This window comes from Rattus norvegicus, chromosome 15, assembly GCF_021556685.1.
Source record: "Rattus norvegicus strain SHRSP/BbbUtx chromosome 15, alternate assembly SHRSP_T2T, whole genome shotgun sequence".
NCBI lineage: Eukaryota > Metazoa > Chordata > Mammalia > Rodentia > Muridae > Rattus > Rattus norvegicus.
In genome coordinates this window covers 61,163,710-61,183,733 of record NC_141548.1, presented here as the reverse complement: position 1 = coordinate 61,183,733, position 20,024 = coordinate 61,163,710, and the positions used below count along the sequence as shown (strand labels likewise).

The window sequence follows — 20,024 nt, the reverse complement described above, 5'->3', positions numbered from 1 at the left end:
AGGAATAATAATTTTAGTCTTTGCAATAGAACAAAAGAGAGCATATTCCTTAATTCAGTTCACTTTATTGGTTTGGCAGCACAACCTTAATTCTAAAGCTGGCAAAGATAATTATAGAAAAGAAAATTATGTATGCAACCTCATCCATGAACACAGATGCAATATCACTAAGTAAAAATCATCAAACCAAATCTAACCATTTATTAAAAATGTCACGAACAACTTGAATTTGTCACAGGATTAACAGGATTAAAATTCAGCTTAACACTAGGGAATCAAGCTAATGTATTTCACTACATTTAGTATGGTCATTTTGATAAATGCAAAAAAGGTATTGGATAGAATTCCAAATATTTTTCAGAAGAAAATGAAAATTTTGTAGCTGATAAATAACATTCACAGAAAAACCATAAATTTTCATTGTCTTGACTTATGCATAGTTTTCTTAGACGTTGCACTAACAGTACACATAGCTAAAAATAAAGAGATAAAGCCAGTATTACCTAAATGAAATCCTTTGTGCTTATGAGAACGCTGTTGGACTGTGGTACAGCACAGGTAGAGAACCTGCCTAACAGGTATAAGAACATAATCAAAAGCATCACCCCTCAAAATTGGAGGAATACCCAAGATACCTAGAACAATCCTGAGCAATAAAAGGACTTCTAGAGGTATAGCCATCCCAGAATTCAAGTTGTATTACAGGGTTATCTTAATAAAAGTACCATGGTGTTGGCATAAAAGAAAACAGACACATGGATCAATAGAATCTGATTAAAGACCTGGACACACCTACAGACACCTCATTTTTTTTTACAAAGAAGTCAGAAACACACCCTAGAAAACAGACAGCATCTTTAATAAACTTTGAAAAGTCTACTCCAAAATAGAGCAAAAGAGAAAATTCCTTAATTCATTGAAATTACTGGTTTGGCAGCTCAAACTCAGTGGCTGCATAGAAAAATTGAGAATAGATCCATACTTATCGTCCTGCACCAAACTCAACTCCAAATGGATCAAGGACCCCAACACGAGACCAGATACACTGAACCTGATAGAAGAGACATTGAGGAATAGCCTTGAACTCATTGGACCAGGAGGCTTTCTGAAAAGGAGAATAATAGCACTGGCACTAGGAACTACAATTAATAAAAGGGAACTCATGAAGCTGAAGAGCTCTTTTTTTTTTTTCCGGAACTGGGGACCCAGGGCTTTGAGCTTGCTAGGCAAGCGCTCTACCACTGAGCTAAATCCCCAACTCCAGCTGAAGAGCTCTTGTACAGTAAAGGACACCATCATTTCAGCAAAGCAACAGGCTACAGAAAAGGTATTAATAAACTATACATCTGGTACAGGGCTAGTATCTAGAATATATAAAAAAACAAAACTTGAACATCAAGAAAATAAATAACCCAATTAAAAAAGAAGAAACAGTTCCTGGTTGCTGCCGCTGCAGAGAGCCCCTGGGCAGCACCCCACGAGCAAACCTGAGCCTCGGGACTACAGGTAAGACCAAATTTTCTGCTGCAAGAAAGCTGCCTGGTGAGCTTGGGACACACGGAAGCAGAATTTCTCTAGGACCGGGCACGTTCTGTGTTTACCGGAAGTCCCACACCCCCGGATCCCGGCCCGCAGCAGCTCTCTGCTCCCAGACCCGGTGAGAGAGAGACCCAACCGCCTGGTCAGGTGGGCACTCCTGAGGCTGCAGAGCGGAAGAGACCACCAACACTGCTCACCCCTGCCCACATCCCTGGCCCAAGAGGAAACTGTATAAGGCCTCTGGGCTCCTGTGGGGGAGCGGCAGGACCCCTGCCAGAGACACCGCAGGACCCTGAAGGAAACAGACCGGATAAACAGTTATCTGCACCCAAATCCCGTGGGAGGGAGAGCTAAACCTTCAGAGAGGCAGACAAGCCTGGGAAACCAGAAGAGACTGCTCCCTGCACACACATCTCGGACGCCAGAGGAAAAAGCCAAAGACCATCTGGAACCCTGGTGCACTGAAGCTCCCGGAAGGGGCGGCACAGGTCTTCCTGGTTGCTGCCGCTGCAGAGAGCCCCTGGGCAGCACCCCACGAGCAAACCTGAGCCTCGGGACCACAGGTAAGACCAAATTTTCTGCTGCAAGAAAGCTGCCTGGTGAACTCAAGACACAGGCCCACAGGAACAGCTGAAGACCTGTAGAGAGGAAAAACTACACGCCCGAAAGCAGAACACTCTGTCCCCATAACTGACTGAAAGAGAGGAAAACAGGTCTACAGCACTCCTGACACACAGGCTTATAGGACAGTCTAGCCACCGTCAGAAACAGCAGAACAAAGTAACACTAGAGATAATCTGATGGCGAGAGGCAAGCGCAGGAACCCAAGCAACAGAAACCAAGACTACATGCCATCATCGGAGCCCAATTATCCCACCAAAACAAACATGGAATATCCAAACACACCAGAAAAGCAAGATCTAGTTTCAAAATCATATTTGATCATGATGCTGGAGGACTTCAAGAAAGACATGAACACACTTAGGGAAGCACAGGAAAACATTAATAAACAAGTAAAAGCCTACAGAGAGGAATCGCAAAAATCCCTGAAAGAATTCCAGGAAAACACAATCAAACAGTTGAAGGAATTAAAAATGGAAATAGAAGCAATCAAGAAAGAACACATGGAAACAACCCTGGATATAGAAAACCAAAAGAAGAGACAAGGAGCTGTAGATACAAGCTTCACCAACAGAATACAAGAGATGGAAGAGAGACTCTCAGGAGCAGAAGATTCCATAGAAATCATTGACTCAACTGTCAAAGATAATGTAAAGCGGAAAAAGCTACTGGTCCAAAACATACAGGAAATCCAGGACTCAATGAGAAGATCAAACCTAAGGATAATAGGTATAGAAGAGAGTGAAGACTCCCAGCTCAAAGGACCAGTAAATATCTTCAACAAAATCATAGAAGAAAACTTCCCTAACCTAAAAAAAGAGATACCCATAGACATACAAGAAGCCTACAGAACTCCAAATAGATTGGACCAGAAAAGAAACACCTCCCGTCACATAATTGTCAAAACACCAAACGCACAAAATAAAGAAAGAATATTAAAAGCAGTAAGGGAAAAAGGTCAAGTAACATATAAAGGGAGACCTATCAGAATCACACCAGACTTCTCGCCAGAAACTATGAAGGCCAGAAGATCCTGGACTGATGTCATACAGACCCTAAGAGAACACAAATGCCAGCCCAGGTTACTGTATCCAGCAAAACTCTCAATTAACATTGATGGAGAAACCAAGATATTCCATGACAAAACCAAATTTACACAATACCTTTCTACAAATCCAGCACTACAAAGGATAATAAATGGTAAAGCCCAACATAAGGAGGCAAGCTATACCCTAGAAGAAGCAAGAAACTAATCGTCTTGGCCACAAAACAAAGATAATGAAAGCACACAAACATAACCTCACATCCAAATATGAATATAACGGGAAGCAATAATCACTATTCCTTAATATCTCTCAATATCAATGGCCTCAACTCCCCAATAAAAAGACATAGATTAACAAACTGGATACGCAACGAGGACCCTGCATTCTGCTGCCTACAGGAAACACACCTCAGAGACAAAGACAGACACTACCTCAGAGTGAAAGGCTGGAAAACAACTTTCCAAGCAAATGGTCAGAAGAAGCAAGCTGGAGTAGCCATTCTAATATCAAATAAAATCAATTTCCAACTAAAAGTCATCAAAAAAGATAAGGAAGGACACTTCATATTCATCAAAGGAAAAATCAACCAAGATGAACTCTCAATCCTAAATATCTATGCCCCAAATACAAGGGCACCTACATACGTAAAAGAAACCTTACTAAAGCTCAAAACACACATTGCACCTCACACAATAATAGTGGGAGATTTCAACACCCCACTCTCATCAATGGACAGATCCTGGAAACAGAAATTAAACAGTGATGTAGACAGACTAAGAGAAGTCATGAGCCAAATGTACTTAACGGATATTTATAGAACATTCTATCCTAAAGCAAAAGGATATACCTTCTTCTCAGCTCCTCATGGTACTTTCTCCAAAATTGACCATATAATTGGTCAAAAAACGGGCCTCAACAGGTACAGAAAGATAGAAATAATCCCATGCGTGCTATCGGACCACCACGGCCTAAAACTGGTCTTCAATAACAATAAGGGAAGAATGCCCACATATACGTGGAAATTGAACAATGCTCTACTCAATGATAACCTGGTCAAGGAAGAAATAAAGAAAGAAATTAAAAACTTTTTAGAATTTAATGAAAATGAAGATACAACATACTCAAACTTATGGGACACAATGAAAGCTGTGCTAAGAGGAAAACTCATAGCGCTGAGTGCCTGCAGAAAGAAACAGGAAAGAGCATATGTCAGCAGCTTGACAGCACACCTAAAAGCTCTAGAACAAAAAGAAGCAAATACACCCAGGAGGAGTAGAAGGCAGGAAATAATCAAACTCAGAGCTGAAATCAACCAAGTAGAAACAAAAAGGACCATAGAAAGAATCAACAGAACCAAAAGTTGGTTCTTTGAGAAAATCAACAAGATAGATAAACCCTTAGCCAGACTAACGAGAGGACACAGAGAGTGTGTCCAAATTAACAAAATCAGAAATGAAAAGGGAGACATAACTACAGATTCGGAGGAAATTCAAAAAATCATCAGATCTTACTATAAAAACCTATATTCAACAAAATTTGAAAATCTTCAGGAAATGGACAATTTCCTAGACAGATACCAGGTATCGAAGTTAAATCAGGAACAGATAAACCAGTTAAACAACCCCATAACTCCTAAGGAAATAGAAGCAGTCATTAAAGGTCTCCCAACCAAAAAGAGCCCAGGTCCAGACGGGTTTAGTGCAGAATTCTATCAAACCTTCATAGAAGACCTCATACCAATATTATCCAAACTATTCCACAAAATTGAAACAGATGGAGCCCTACCGAATTCCTTCTACGAAGCCACAATTACTCTTATACCTAAACCACACAAAGACACAACAAAGAAAGAGAACTTCAGACCAATTTCCCTTATGAATATCGACGCAAAAATACTCAATAAAATTCTGGCAAACCGAATTCAAGAGCACATCAAAACAATCATCCACCATGATCAAGTAGGCTTCATCCCAGGCATGCAGGGATGGTTTAATATACGGAAAACCATCAACGTGATCCATTATATAAACAAACTGAAAGAACAGAACCACATGATCATTTCATTAGATGCTGAGAAAGCATTTGACAAAATTCAACACCCCTTCATGATAAAAGTCCTGGAAAGAATAGGAATTCAAGGCCCATACCTAAACATAGTAAAAGCCATATACAGCAAACCAGTTGCTAACATTAAACTAAATGGAGAGAAACTTGAAGCAATCCCACTAAAATCAGGGACTAGACAAGGCTGCCCACTCTCTCCCTACTTATTCAATATAGTTCTTGAAGTTCTAGCCAGAGCAATCAGACAACAAAAGGAGATCAAAGGGATACAGATCGGAAAAGAAGAGGTCAAAATATCACTATTTGCAGATGACATGATAGTATATTTAAGTGATCCCAAAAGTTCCAACAGAGAACTACTAAAGCTGATAAACAACTTCAGCAAAGTGGCTGGGTATAAAATTAACTCAAATAAATCAGTTGCCTTCCTCTATACAAAAGAGAAACAAGCCGAGAAAGAAATTAGGGAAACGACACCCTTCATAATAGACCCAAATAATATAAAGTACCTCGGTGTGACTTTAACCAAGCAAGTAAAAGATCTGTACAATAAGAACTTCAAGACACTGAGGAAAGAAATTGAAGAAGACCTCAGAAGATGGAAAGATCTCCCATGCTCATGGATTGGCAGGATTAATATAGTAAAAATGGCCATTTTACCAAAAGCGATCTACAGATTCAATGCAATCCCCATCAAAATACCAATCCAATTCTTCAAAGAGTTAGACAGAACAATTTGCAAATTCATCTGGAATAACAAAAAACCCAGGATAGCTAAAGCTATCCTCAACAATAAAAGGACTTCAGGGGGAATCACTATCCCTGAACTCAAGCAGTATTACAGAGCAATAGTGATAAAAACTGCATGGTATTGGTACAGAGACAGACAGATAGACCAATGGAATAGAATTGAAGACCCAGAAATGAACCCACACACCTATGGTCACTTGATTTTTGACAAAGGAGCCAAAACCATCCAATGGAAAAAAGATAGCATTTTCAGCAAATGGTGCTGGTTCAACTGGAGGGCAACATGTAGAAGAATGCAGATCGATCCATGCTTATCACCCGGTACAAAGCTTAAGTCCAAGTAGATCAAGGACCTCCACATCAAACCAGACACACTCAAACTAATAGAAGAAAAACTAGGGAAGCATCTGGAACACATGGGCACTGGAAAAAATTTCCTGAACAAAACACCAATGGCTTATGCTCTAAGATCAAGAATCGACAAATGGGATCTCATAAAACTGCAAAGCTTCTGTAAGGCAAAGGACACTGTGGTTAGGACAAAACGGCAACCAACAGATTGGGAAAAGATCTTTACCAATCCTACAACAGATAGAGGCCTTATATCCAAAATATACAAAGAACTCAAGAAGTTAGACCGCAGGGAAACAAATAACCCTATTAAAAAATGGGGTTCAGAGCTAAACAAAGAATTCACAGCTGAGGAATGCCGAATGGCTGAGGAACACCTAAAGAAATGTTCAACATCTTTAGTCATAAGGGAAATGCAAATCAAAACAACCCTGAGATTTCACCTCACACCAGTGCGATTGGCTAAGATCAAAAACTCAGGTGACAGCAGATGCTGGCGAGGATGTGGAGAAAGAGGAACACTCCTCCATTGTTGGTGGGATTGCAGACTGGTAAAACCATTCTGGAAATCAGTCTGGAGGTTCCTCAGAAAATTGGACATTGAACTGCCTGAGGATCCAGCTATACCTCTCTTGGGCATATACCCAAAAGATGCCTCAACATATAAAAGAGACACGTGCTCCACTATGTTCATCGCAGCCTTATTTATAATAGCCAGAAGCTGGAAAGAACCCAGATGCCCTTCAACAGAGGAATGGATACAGAAAATGTGGTACATCTACACAATGGAATATTACTCAGCTATCAAAAACAACGAGTTTATGAAATTCGTAGGCAAATGGTTGGAACTGGAAAATATCATCCTGAGTGAGCTAACCCAATCACAGAAAGACATACATGGTATGCACTCATTGATAAGTGGCTATTAGCCCAAATGCTTGAATTACCCTAGATCCCTAGAACAAACGAAACTCAAGACGGATGATCAAAATGTGAATGCTTCACTCCTTCTTTAAATGAGGAAAAAGAATACCCTTGGCAGGGAAGGGAGAGGCAAAGATTAAAACAGAGACTGAAGGAACACCCATTCAGAGCCTGCCCCACATGTGGCCCATACATATACAGCCACCCAATTAGACAAGATGGATGAAGCAAAGAAGTGCAGACCGACAGGAGCCGGATGTAGATCGCTCCTGAGAGACACAGCCAGAATACAGCAAATATAGAGGCGAATGCCAGCAGCAAACCACTGAACTGAGAATAGGTCCCCTATTGAAGGAATCAGAGAAAGAACTGGAAGAGCTTGAAGGGACTCGAGACCCCAAAAGTACAACAATGCCAAGCAACCAGAGCTTCCAGGGACTAAGCCACTACCTAAAGACTATACATGGACTGACCCTGGACTCTGACCCCATAGGTAGCAATGAATATCCTAGTAAGAGCACCAGTGGAAGGGGAAGCCCTGGGTCCTGCTAAGACTGAACCCCCAGTGAACTAGTCTATGGGGGGAGGGCGGCAATGGGGGGAGGGTTGGGAGGGGAGCACCCATAAGGAAGGGGAGGGGGAGGGGGATGTTTGCCCGGAAACCGGGAAAGGGAATAACACTCGAAATGAATATAAGAAATACTCAAGTTAATAAAAAAAAAAAAGAAGAAACACAAATAACTGAGAAACACTTAAGAACGTTCAACATTCTTACCCAACAGGAACATGTAAACTAAAATTACTTTATCCTGACCAGACTAGCCAAGATTGATAAGACAAATGACAGCACATGGTAGTAAGGAAGCTGGGAAAAGGAAGCTGGGAAAATATGCAGGTAGCAGTGCATATTGGTACAGCCACTGTGGAAATCTCAGGAAACTGGAACTAGGTCTACCTCAAGATCAAGCTACACAAATCTACATCCGACTACAGAGATACGCGGTTAATCATGTTCATTGCACCTCTGTTCATAATAGCCAGGAACTGGAAACAGACTAAATGTCCATCCACTGATGAATGGATATGAAAATGTAGTACAATTACACAGTGCAATATTATACACAAATGAAATTTTCAGGTAAATGGATGGATCTGGAGAAAAAACATTCTGAATGAGATAACCTAACTGTCTCATATTGGAGTTGGATTTTTAAGCCTTCAATATGAGTTACAGTCCATATAACCAGAAAGGTTAGTGCCTAGTAAGAAACTATGGTTGGGGAAATGGAGTGGAACTCCCAAGAAAAGCGAAATGGAATACAGTGTTATGTAGAGATAAAGGAGAAACTAAAATGGGATTAAATCTGGAGGGCAGTGGGGTGGTAGGAGAGTAGGGTAAAGGGAATATGGGGCAAGGCAATCAACATAAAGGCCATTTGAAAAACCATGTGAAACCTATGGCTGTAGAAACTTCCCAAAATATAGATACAGATGAAAGGACTCTAAATGGAGTCACAAAATAATAGTTACAATAAAACATCTTATGACACCAAGTAAAACCTCTAGTGTCAGCAGTGGATTACATATTACTGAATCATTGGCCAAAGGGATTCCACGAACCCCAACCCCACCCCAAAGATCACAAGGGTTTGTAGCTGGGTGATATTGATGAGTACCTTTCTCCTCTGGTAGCATAAACAGTTCTTCCAGCATCATAAATGCTAGGCAAGAGGAGTAACTCTACTAGTGAGGCTTCAGCTTGACTTCTCCATGTTTGATGACATGAGAGCCATGTTTGGCAGTACAATTCCACCATTAGGTTGTGGAGAGCAACCGATAGCCGCCTTAGCATAGCTTGTGATCTTTGGGGTGGGGTTGGGGTTCGTGGAATCCCTTTGTGGGCTGCCTGCAAGATATACTAGTGCAACTGTGGGACAAATGTTAGGAAAGGAACTAACCACGTTTTTATTAGATTCAAGGCCCACTAGACAAGATAAAATGCATACCTGACACTGCTAAAGCAGCCAAGAATTTGAGACGAGATCAGCCATAGGCCTAAGGGAAAACTTAATTCTTATTCTACTGAAAGAGCAGAAAAATAAAATGATTCCTAGTGGCAGACTGGTGTTCCCATAGATCAGTGCCTTGCTTAACCATATCCATGAAGCTTCTTCTCGCAATAGATGGGAACAAATGAAAAGACTCAGAGCTGAACAGTGAGCAAAGAGTGAGAGGCATTGCCGCAGTCAGTCTGAGATGGAATGTCTTCACCGAACTCCTACCGTCAAGGCTTCAGGGTCTGTGTGAAAGAGTAGGCAGAATAATTTTAAGAGCCAGAGGAAACAGATAACATTGTGGCAGCACTTATAAGTCCTGCCCAGGTTCATGCTCCATGGGGTCCCGTCACTGAGAAGAGGAGGTGCACATGGGGTCCCAAGAAACCATTTGCAACTGATACTTTGTGGCAAAGGGAAAATCTGTTCTCTCCAGTGGAGTGTCACAGGGTGTATCAACTGCACTCCAGGGCAGACCCTATTCCCAGGAGTAGTGGGCCACACAAAACAAACTCCATGGTTATATTTTTATGTGTGGGGGTTTTTTTTGTTTGTTTGTTTTATTTTGTTTCGTTTGGGAATTTTTGTCTGTCTTCTGCTTGTTTACTTTAATTGCTTGTGTTTTATGGAGGTTTGTTTTTGTTTTTCGAAAGGAGAAAGAAAGAGCATAGAGTTGAGTGAGTAGAGAGGTAAGGAGAATGTAGGAGAAGCTAGGGGAACAGAAATAAGTTGTTCAAATTTTTAATTTTAAAAAGTGGAGGGGTCTGGAGAGATGGCTCAGCAGTTAAGCGCACTGGCTGCTCTTCCAAGGGTCCTGAGTTCAATTCCCAGCAACCACATGGTGGCTCATAACCATCTGTAATGCATTCTGATGTCCTCTTCTGTTGTGTCTGAAGACCACTACAGTGGACTCACATACATTAAATCAATCAATCAATCAATCTTTAAAAAAGTGGAAGGAGGGAGAGGGGAGGGGGAAATCAAGAAAGTGGAAAGACCACACTTGAGGGGTAAAATATGAAAGCACAAATCTAGTAAGAGATCATATCTCAACTTCATGAAGAACACAACTCAAAATAAGAAAATCTGATGAATATTTCTCAAAAAGGGGGGAAAATAAAAAAAGATGCACTGCATCATTAATGATCCCCATCTCCTGATGAGGTAATCCTTTACATCCTTCAGGATAGCGCTGATCAAAAATAAGAAATAACAACAACAACAACAACAAATGTTGGTAGTGATGCAAGGAAATGGAATTCCTATGGAGAGATAAAGCAGTGTAGTTACTTTGGAAAACAGTGGCCTCAAAGGATTATGGTAAGACCCAGAATGCCACTATTAGGTATGTAAGAGGATTTAAATGAACAAAAAATATTTGTCCACATAAAAACTTGTACATTGATATTTGTAACATTATTCATAATAGCCAAAACATAGATACTAGTAGTAAGCAAAATGTTCAATCAGCAGATAGATGAATGGTTAAATGAAATATGGCATCTCCACAGAATGTAACATTTGCCAATAAAAATATAATCATGATAAGTGCTATAATAGATGGATTTTGAAATTATTGGGCCAATTCTCGGAAGCCAATCACCAAATATCATATATTCTATTTCTGTGTAGCATGCAAATGGGTAGATCTGAAGAAACAGAATATATTCATGGCTCTGTAGATCCTGGAAGGGACACAATGCCAGGATGGACTGTGAATGACTTTCATAGATACAGAGTTTCTTTTGATGATAAATCAAAAGTTTCTACTATTAATTTATAGTGATGGTAGAGACATTTTCTGATTTACAGTAAACACTGATTTATATTTCAATGAATGAATTGTATTGTGTGTGAATTGTATCTCAATAAAGCGGATTTCTAAGAAGCAGAGGCTTAGCATCTGTTCAACATTATATTGCAGAGCCTAAACAGAGGAAAAAATAATGAAAGAAGAAAGAAAAGGAGGGAGAGTAAAAATAAACGATATAGGGATAGGCCAGCATGATGGGCCTGCACTCAAGGCACAGAGGCAGGAAGACCTCTGTGAGTTCGAGGCCAGCCTGCGCTCAAGGCACAGAGGCAGGAAGAGCTCTGTGAGTTTGAGGCCAGCCTGCGCTCAAGGCACAGAGGCAGGAAGAGCTCTGTGAGTTCGAGGCCAGCCTGGTGTACACAGTGAGTTCTTGGACATCCAGAGCTACATAGTGAGATAACAACAACAACAACAACAAAGATACAGGAATAGAAAATATAACTGAAAAAAGACCGTTGGAATTGACAATATTAATATCACATGATTGCCTATAGGAAACTAGCTTATTTGAATTAATAATAAAGTAATGTTAAATACAGAGATCAATGTTTTAAAAATCAATTTAATTTTTATACATGATTGAAAGCCCTTGGAAAACAGGATGTTTTTAAAGATATTAATTAATAATCTTTCCAAAGACAGAGACTACTATAAGTTAAGTCCAATAAGAGAAACACAAAATAGTCATGAAAAACCTATAAAACCAGTTTGAAACACTGAAGATGATCTAAACATGGATTTACTAAGTTCATGGCTTAGAAGACTTAATTTTGCAAATGGTATCAGAGCTCTCAAAATTCATGCACAGATACAATTCCATGAAAATGTCTACCTCTATTTATGGAATTTGACAAGTAGTCAAGGGCTAGCAAGACTGCTCAATCAGTAAAGTGCTAGAAGACCTGAGTTCTATTCCTAGGCTTACATACAAAAGTCAGGTCTGGTGGTGCATTCTTAGAATACCTGCCCTGGGACAATGGAGACAGTAAGATCCCTGGACCTTGCTGGCTAGCCTAGACTACTTGAAGGTTGCTGGCCAGTAAGAGACATGCTTTCAAAAGATGGATGATGCCTGAGGAATGACATCTAAGGCTGTCCTCTGGCTTCCAAGTGCTCATGCAGAGAGAGAGAGAGAGAGAGAGAGAGAGAGAGAGAGAGAGAGAGAGAGAGAGAGAGAGAGAGAGAGAGAGAGAGAATATGCAAATATGCAAGATAGTTCACAGGAACCAAGTAGGCAACTTGATGTAGCATGTATGTTCAAGGACCTGAGCTAAGTTTTATGACTAGTAATTAGTTTGCATGCAAAATAGATCTAGGATATACAAGGCATAAGGATTTTACAATGTATCCATAGTGATACAGAAACTACAGCAATACATTACAGAACACTAATGACCATGCACATCAGTGATGCGAAGGAAAGACACCAAGAGGTTTAAGTCTCTCTGGCTCTATTTGCTCCTTTGTATTGCTGCAATGGGATACTGACAACAGAAATTTTAAAAGGAGAACATTTGTTTTGGTTTCTAGCCTAAGAAGGCTTAATCCATGACTCCATGACCCTGTATACTAGGGCAGAATATCATGGAGATAGGAGTGTGTGGTGCAGAGAACTCTGCCCTTCATGGTGGGTGTGAAACAGAGAATAGACAGTAATGGACCAAGAACAAGGTGCCCTCAATCTCCAAGGAGATGTGCCAGTGATCTACTTCCTCCATATAGGCCCCAGCCCTGTAAGGTTTCCAGAGCTTCCCAAGATAGCGCCAGTAGCTGAGGACCTAGATGCTATCAACATGAGAATCACTTCATGTTGAAATCTTAAGAAGCATGACTGCAAATCCACACCAAGCTGCATAATGGTGTTGAAATAAACAGAAATATCAATAGAGTCAATGTAAGGGCATCAAACAGACCTGCTCATGGGTGCAGACACTTGACAGAGATTAAGACGGAACTTCAGCTCACATGAAAAAGGGTGGGCTTCACAATACTAGAATAATTAATATTACATCGCAGATCCCTGCATAACATAATCCAAAATCAATTCCAAGTTAATTAAAAATTGTTAACATGGGAGGCCAACCTAAGAAATGTATAAAAGAAAAATGTTTTTTGTTTCTTTACTATGGAGATTTCTTCATTGCTTCAAGTCAGGGAAGAGTTGTTAAAATACAAAATGGAAAAACCGTGGAAGAAAACACATTAAAATTGGACTGTATTAAATTAAAAACTAGTTTGCATCCAGAAAATATAAAAAGATAATGAAACAAAATACAAATTGAGAGACTATATTTTAAAATACACTTAATTACCAAAGGATTAAAATCTAGAATATATAATATTTCATCATTATAAGATAAAAATTTCTTTCCTGTCTTAACATCCCTTTAATCAGAGTGCATCTTCCGACCCACTGTGTATATTTCTGTATTTGTTACTATATTTCTTTCATAGCAATAAATAAAAGAGTAGCACCTCTTATACTATAAGAGATCTCAAAAATTCAATGAAATATATCATAAAGAACTAGAGATCAACATGCAAAAGAGGCAAACAAAACTCAATCAAAAATGGGCAGGATATTTGAACAGGCACTTTGCAGAAAAGAGCACTTGAATAGCCTATAAATATGTGCAGAAAAGGCTCAGTCTCATTAGTAATCAGAGAAATGCAAATTAAAACTATAATGAAATACCGCTTCACACTTGCCAGCTTGGTAAAAATTAGAGGTTTGACAACACAAAGTGCTAGAATGTTGAACTAAAATGCTCAAATTTGCTTCTGGGACTGTAAATTCGTACAATTACTACAGAGAGCGTTCGGGCTTTATCTACTCTTGGAGGCGCATAACCTATGACTCAGCAGCTCCGATCCTGGCTCCAGAGTGGGTTATTGTGCATGGGAGAAGTAACCCAGCGACAGCTGTAGCACGGGCAGCGAGGGCCCTTCTGAGCATAACACTAAGTGAAAGCACACGTCTGCATACGGGGCCCCACTTAGAGACGATCGCAAATGTGTGAACTTAAATAAAATATTGTTTAGACTTCAAATATACACTTAGAAGCCATCAAAATGGAAGAAAACTATGATGAAAATTTTCAAAATGAAATTTTGAGGAAAGTGGTTTAGAAAGAACCCCCTACACATCTGAGAAGCCACTAAAACGTCCTGTTTTTGACAGTCACAGAACTGTGGTATTGTTATTCAGTTTCACTCTACCTATAGTTTGAAAATATTATTTTAATATTGACTCAATATTCCATTCTTATATTAAAAAAAACCAAGGTCTGCATAGCTAACCTGTTTCTTTACCCCATATATTATACATGCTTGTAGCAATCAATCATAAGTACATTTTACTTTCTAATGTCCCTAAAAGTGACAGCATCATCAGACAAAGGATTGAGGTCAGTGTGTTCTTTCAAAAAGCTAGAAAGATCTCTGTATGTAGTGGAAATACTTAGTTCAATATAAAATACATTTTAAGTGTTTTTGTACTGAATAAAGTAAGATGTTTATTTAGAAAATTCACTGAAGTGGGAAGACGTGAATATTCATGATGACAGATGAAGTGTTATAGTGTATCATATTTAAATAAAATCACTATGAATAGAGGTTTCCATATTTTCTTTGCACAACCAACAGAACAAAACTCCACTAATCTCAATTTCCCAATTCTGCTCATTCACTCCTCCCAGTCCTTCATCCAAAAGTCAACTTTCCACCCACATAGTCAGAAAGAAATTTTCCACAAATCTAAACTTTTATTACCAACTTGACACAATTCAGAGTCACCTGGGAAGAAGGACCCTCAAATGGAAGAATCGCCTAGACTAGACTGGCCTGCTACCGTGCCTGAGAGAGGGTGGTCTTGATTGATGTGAGAGGAGAATCCAGACCACAGTAGGAGATGTCATCCCTAGACCATCAGGGCTAAGCTGTATAGGAAAACTGGTTGAGTCAGTCAGAGAGCAAAGTCAGTAAGCAGTATATATCTCCATAGTTTATGGTTTCCTGCTTTGAGTTCCCACCCTGATCTCCCTCAGTGATGGACTGTGATCTGGAAGTATGAGCTGAAATAAACCCTTTCTTATTCCCCATTTTTTTTTATTCATGGTATTTAAGACAGCAACAGAAACCAAACTAGAATGACTAATAAACAAGTAAATAAATCTGTGTGTGTATGTGTGTGTGCGTGTGTGTGTGGGGGGGGGCATTTTCTTTTGTCTTAGTTTTAGGTTATTTTGTTTTTTGTTGATTTTTGATAGTGATGGTCATGGTGGTGGTGATGGTGGCGGTGATGGTGGTGATGATGGTGTTGATTTACCATGCTGGAGGTCAGACCCAGGAATTCACACCTGCCAGGCAAGCTTTCAACCTCTGAACCTCATCTGCATCTGTGAAGGAGGGTTTTAACGGCTTAACAAAATGCTGCCCGTGAGACAGAAGCAAAACTAAACAGGATCCTACACTGAGGATGCTTTCTGTCTAGAGAGTATGCAGTCACTAATCAAAAGAATCACTCAAGAGCTTGAAGGGGCTCGAGACCCCATATGTACAACAATGCCAAGCAACCAGAGCTTCCAGGGACTAAGCCACTACCCAAAGACTATACATGGACTGACCCTGAACTCTGACCTCATAGGTAGCAATGAATATCCTAGTAAGAGCACCAGTGGAAGGGGAAGCCCTGGGTCCTGCTAAGACTGAACCCCCAGTGAATGTGATTGTTGAGGGGAGGGCGGCAATGGGGGGAGGATGGGGAGGGGAACACCCATAAAGAAGGGGATGGGGAGGGATTAGGGGGATGTTGGCCCGGAAACCGGGAAGGAGAATAACAATCGAAATGTAAATAAGAAACACTCAAGTTAATAAAGATTTAAAAAAAAAAAAGAATCACTCAGATCAAAGAGAAAAGTACTGGCCAGAGCCAGCTGAGGTGGGTCATGAGTAAAGAGTAGGTATGAGCTGGACTCGCATGCTGTGGTAAGAGAGTAGTTGAGGGGCAAAGGGAAGAAAATTCCAGGCAGAGGTACAGATTGTGCAGAACACAGTAGTAGATACTGCATATAATTTACAATCAGTACTCACAACAAGGAGGAAAGAATACAAAGTAATAGTTATATGCGTGGAGTGGCGTGCTCAGGGGTAAAGATCATGTGAATGTTTTGAATAAATATCAGCTGTTTCTTATCCAGACTTAGGTATTCACAGCTAATCTTTGTGTGTGATTGATAGTAGTTGTACTACCCACTCTTTGGTTTCAATTCAGGTTATGCTTGGGAACATACGAATATTTGCATAATGAACTCAAGAGTCTAATGTAAAGACAAGGAGAAAGGAAATTGATGGATTCAAACAATTATATTACCATACTTTACACCTGAAAGTAAGCTCATTCAAGCATATAAAACCTAAACTCGTTTGTTCAACACCCTCTGGAAATGCAGTCATTCATTCATTCATCAAATAGGTAGTGAACATGCATCTAGTATGTACCAGATGGAAGGACACGGTGCTCCCGTCAAAGAGCGTGGCACTTTGTGGAGAACTCACAACAAAGGCAAAATTACACGGAAGACTGAGGAGGGGGACATATCTAGTTGGAGCTTGCTATAACCTTTCAGATGAGATTGGACTCATTCAAGGTGCTATGGCCAAAGATTGATAGATTTGAATGAGAGGATCACAAAGGATAATGGGGGAAAGATAATCAAAATACAGCTGATTCATATATAAACATAATCATGCAGACATTCATTGCCATATTACTAATATATGCTAAGAAAAGACCCCTTCAATATGAAACTATCCAGTATGTGTTAAGGACAAACAACACAAAGAAGAAGAAAGTCATCGGCAACCGAGGGAAATCAACAACTATTAAAGAAAACGTAACCATGGAACCCCGTTGACTCTAGAAGAAATTCACTGCACACAGTCAGTCATTCTACAAATTTCTCTTGGGGGGAATTTATTGTACAGAGAGGTATTTAGAAAGTCATAATAATGTAGTTGCATTGTCTCCATATCTGAGAAACTTTTTTTTAAAGGACAGAGGAAGAAGGTTAAGGAGTGAATTGTAAAGTAAGTGACAATAATGCATAAGGAGAGTAATTAATGTCTCACACCGATAAGCCTAAAAACAGTAACAACTGCGAGGAAACAGCTATAACCGTTCAAAGTGGTTGTTTCTGAGAGATAGGCGGCTGGGAGTAGGGCAGCTTCTGCTGCCTTCCACAGCAAGCCTTAAGCAGCCTGACACTTTGCATTATATCCACACACTATTTTGATCATCTTTAAGAGAGGCTGATCTTAATAATGTTTCATTTTGTTATTTGAAAGTTTAACGCATGTGTATAATGTGTTTTGATCAAATTCGCCCTTAACAGATGCTGATTTTGAAAGAGACTATTACAATACAAGGCCTAGAGGATCATTTAGGTTATGTATAAATAAATGAGTGACCTTGTCTTCAGAGAGACACAGTGAAAGCTCTGTTCAAAGGCTCGGCTGAAGTTTGCCAGCTGTTATTATGTGGCCATTTCCACTTCTACTGCATCATGTTAGTCAGCTTTCTTGTGCTGTGGCAAAGCACCTTTGATAATGACGTCGTAAAGAAGGATGCTGGATGGTGACTCACAGTTTTGAGGAGTTCAGCTTATGACCCATTAATCCCCTGTTGGTTTGGGGCTTGCGAAAGGTACATGGTGATCACATCACAGCAGCCTAGAAGAGAAAGGAAGAGAATGAGCCTGGAATTCCACAGTCCTCTTCAAGGACAGGCATGTAATACCCTGCCATCATCCACTAGATGCCACCTCTGACAGGATCTACCACCTCCTGCTAGCACTGTGGGCTGGGGACAAAACCTCTCACAAATAGGCTTTTAGGGAATTTCCAAACCCAAATTATAGGCAGCCTTGTGGCTATTCTTGGTAGGGTCTCCACAGATCAGCTCTCTGGGTAGCTAACCCATTGCTGTATCCCGCTGTGCACACTTCCATTTGTACCCTGCTGTGCACACTTCCGCTCTTCTCATTGCTCGTCTTCTCTTGAGAAATCCTCATATAATCTCACTCTAATTCCGCATCTACATCTACAGAGTAATAAACTCTCTAGTAAAACAACATATGTGCTTCAAATATGTGTGTGTGTCACTGAACACGTTCAGTTGTTCTAAAAAGTTCTCTATGAAGAGGTTTGTGATTTATTCTACAGACATTTTCTTCTTCATGGAAAAAGAGGCACAAAAATTAGCTTATTCTTTGAATGTTGGGCATCAAGCCTATAATACTAGCATTCGCGGGGCGAAGATGGCAGGGTTGAATATCATGTGCAATCTGGACTATATATTGTGTTTCAAGCCAGCCTGAGATTCACAGTGAGATCCCCTTTCACACAGAAAAAGAAGAGGAAGAAAAAGGAAGGAAGAAGAAAGGAAGGAAGGAAGGAAGGAAGGAAGGAAGGAAGGAAGGAAGGAAGGAAGGAAGGCTGACAACCAATTTGTCCCTGCTCTGCAGAGCCATGCAGTCAGTCACCTGTCCTGGGGAGATGTGTACACTTAGAGTGAATCTCTCTCCTGGATTCAATATATGAAATAACCATTTAGCTTTGGATGATTCTGAAGTATCCATCACCCAGCTCACCTTCGCTCATCTATTCTGCTTCCTCCAAGCCCAGAAGGATTAATGGAAAGCTATTGATCTTGTTGAGTGAAATGCTGTAAAGGTCACAGAGAGTCAAAAGGACCCAGCTATCAAGGGGCAGGAAGCAGTCAGGCTTCCAACTCCACCAAGGTTTTCTCTTCAGAGAAACATAGTGTATACTGACAGGGAGTCCTGCCATTCGGCTGTGAGAGAAAGATGGTGGCTCTCCTCTGCTTGACACCAAAGCTTCTGAGGTAAGAGCTTGTACAGTTTTATTTCTTGTTCTCCACAGCTTTTAAGTGAGTGAGCAAGTTGCTGTTGCTGCTGCTGTTGTTGCTTAACCCTCTATGTTCCAGATCAAAGATCAGCTTATGACTTACATGGTAAGAAACACAGAAAATAAATAAAAAAAATGAAGGGTTTCTGAGTGTGGAAAGGGCAACCAGATATGATGCATTTAACAGTGACAGAGATTCGGAATGGCAAGTTACAGAAAAGGAAGGAAGCTTGACCTGTTTTCTCCATTGGGAGCCATTTGCCACTTGTAGTCAAGACTTCTATCAATACTATCATGGTGAGTGGCTAAAGACATGGCAAGATTCAGAGACAGATGTTATTAAAATATATGTATAGGAAAGCAATTGAGGAAACAATATGCTTAATGAAGCTTATGAATATACCTAAGTCCTAGTTCAGCATGAGCGGACGCTCTTCAGGTAAGTGGACCTCCTCACCATTCATTCTCTTGATTAAGGGTAGGCTTCGAATTTGCTCTATTGCTGGAAGTAACCTTGAATATCTGACTTTGCCTCCATGGGTTGCCATCACGCATGGTCTAAGTGATACTGAGAATCAAACCCAGGACTTCACGCATATCAACAAGCATTCTATCATATGAGCACTGTTCTATCAGCACTCTATCACATTCTATCAGCACTTGTCATTTATTCAAGGAGCTAAAACATGTTAATCAAGAGTGTCTGGACACCCCTTATGCAACAAAAGCCATTTGAGAAGCTGTTGATATTCCCTCCTTTTCTTAAAAAGCCAACCAAATTCTCTTTACATTCTCTCGTTCAATAATCTCACAGGATGGCTCCCACAGGTTTGTGTCTCCCTTGGGAACACTCTTTGTTCTTGCCCTTCTAGGAAGACTTAAGCCATACCCCACAGGTTAGAGATAAGTACCTGGGGTACATAATCCATAGCATTC

The 20,024-nt window shown here is 40.3% G+C and overlaps 1 long non-coding RNA gene across 2 annotated transcripts in view; it reads right to left on the bottom strand.

Annotated features, from left to right (window-relative positions):
* Window positions 1–20,024, bottom strand: part of LOC108352947 (uncharacterized) — a 138,263-nt gene that overhangs the window by 24,261 nt on the left and 93,978 nt on the right. For both annotated transcript variants that reach the window (XR_015639012.1, XR_015639013.1), the window contains exon 4: window positions 17,806–17,891. This is a non-coding gene — a long non-coding RNA (uncharacterized LOC108352947). The remainder of the gene's footprint in view (window positions 1–17,805; window positions 17,892–20,024) is intronic.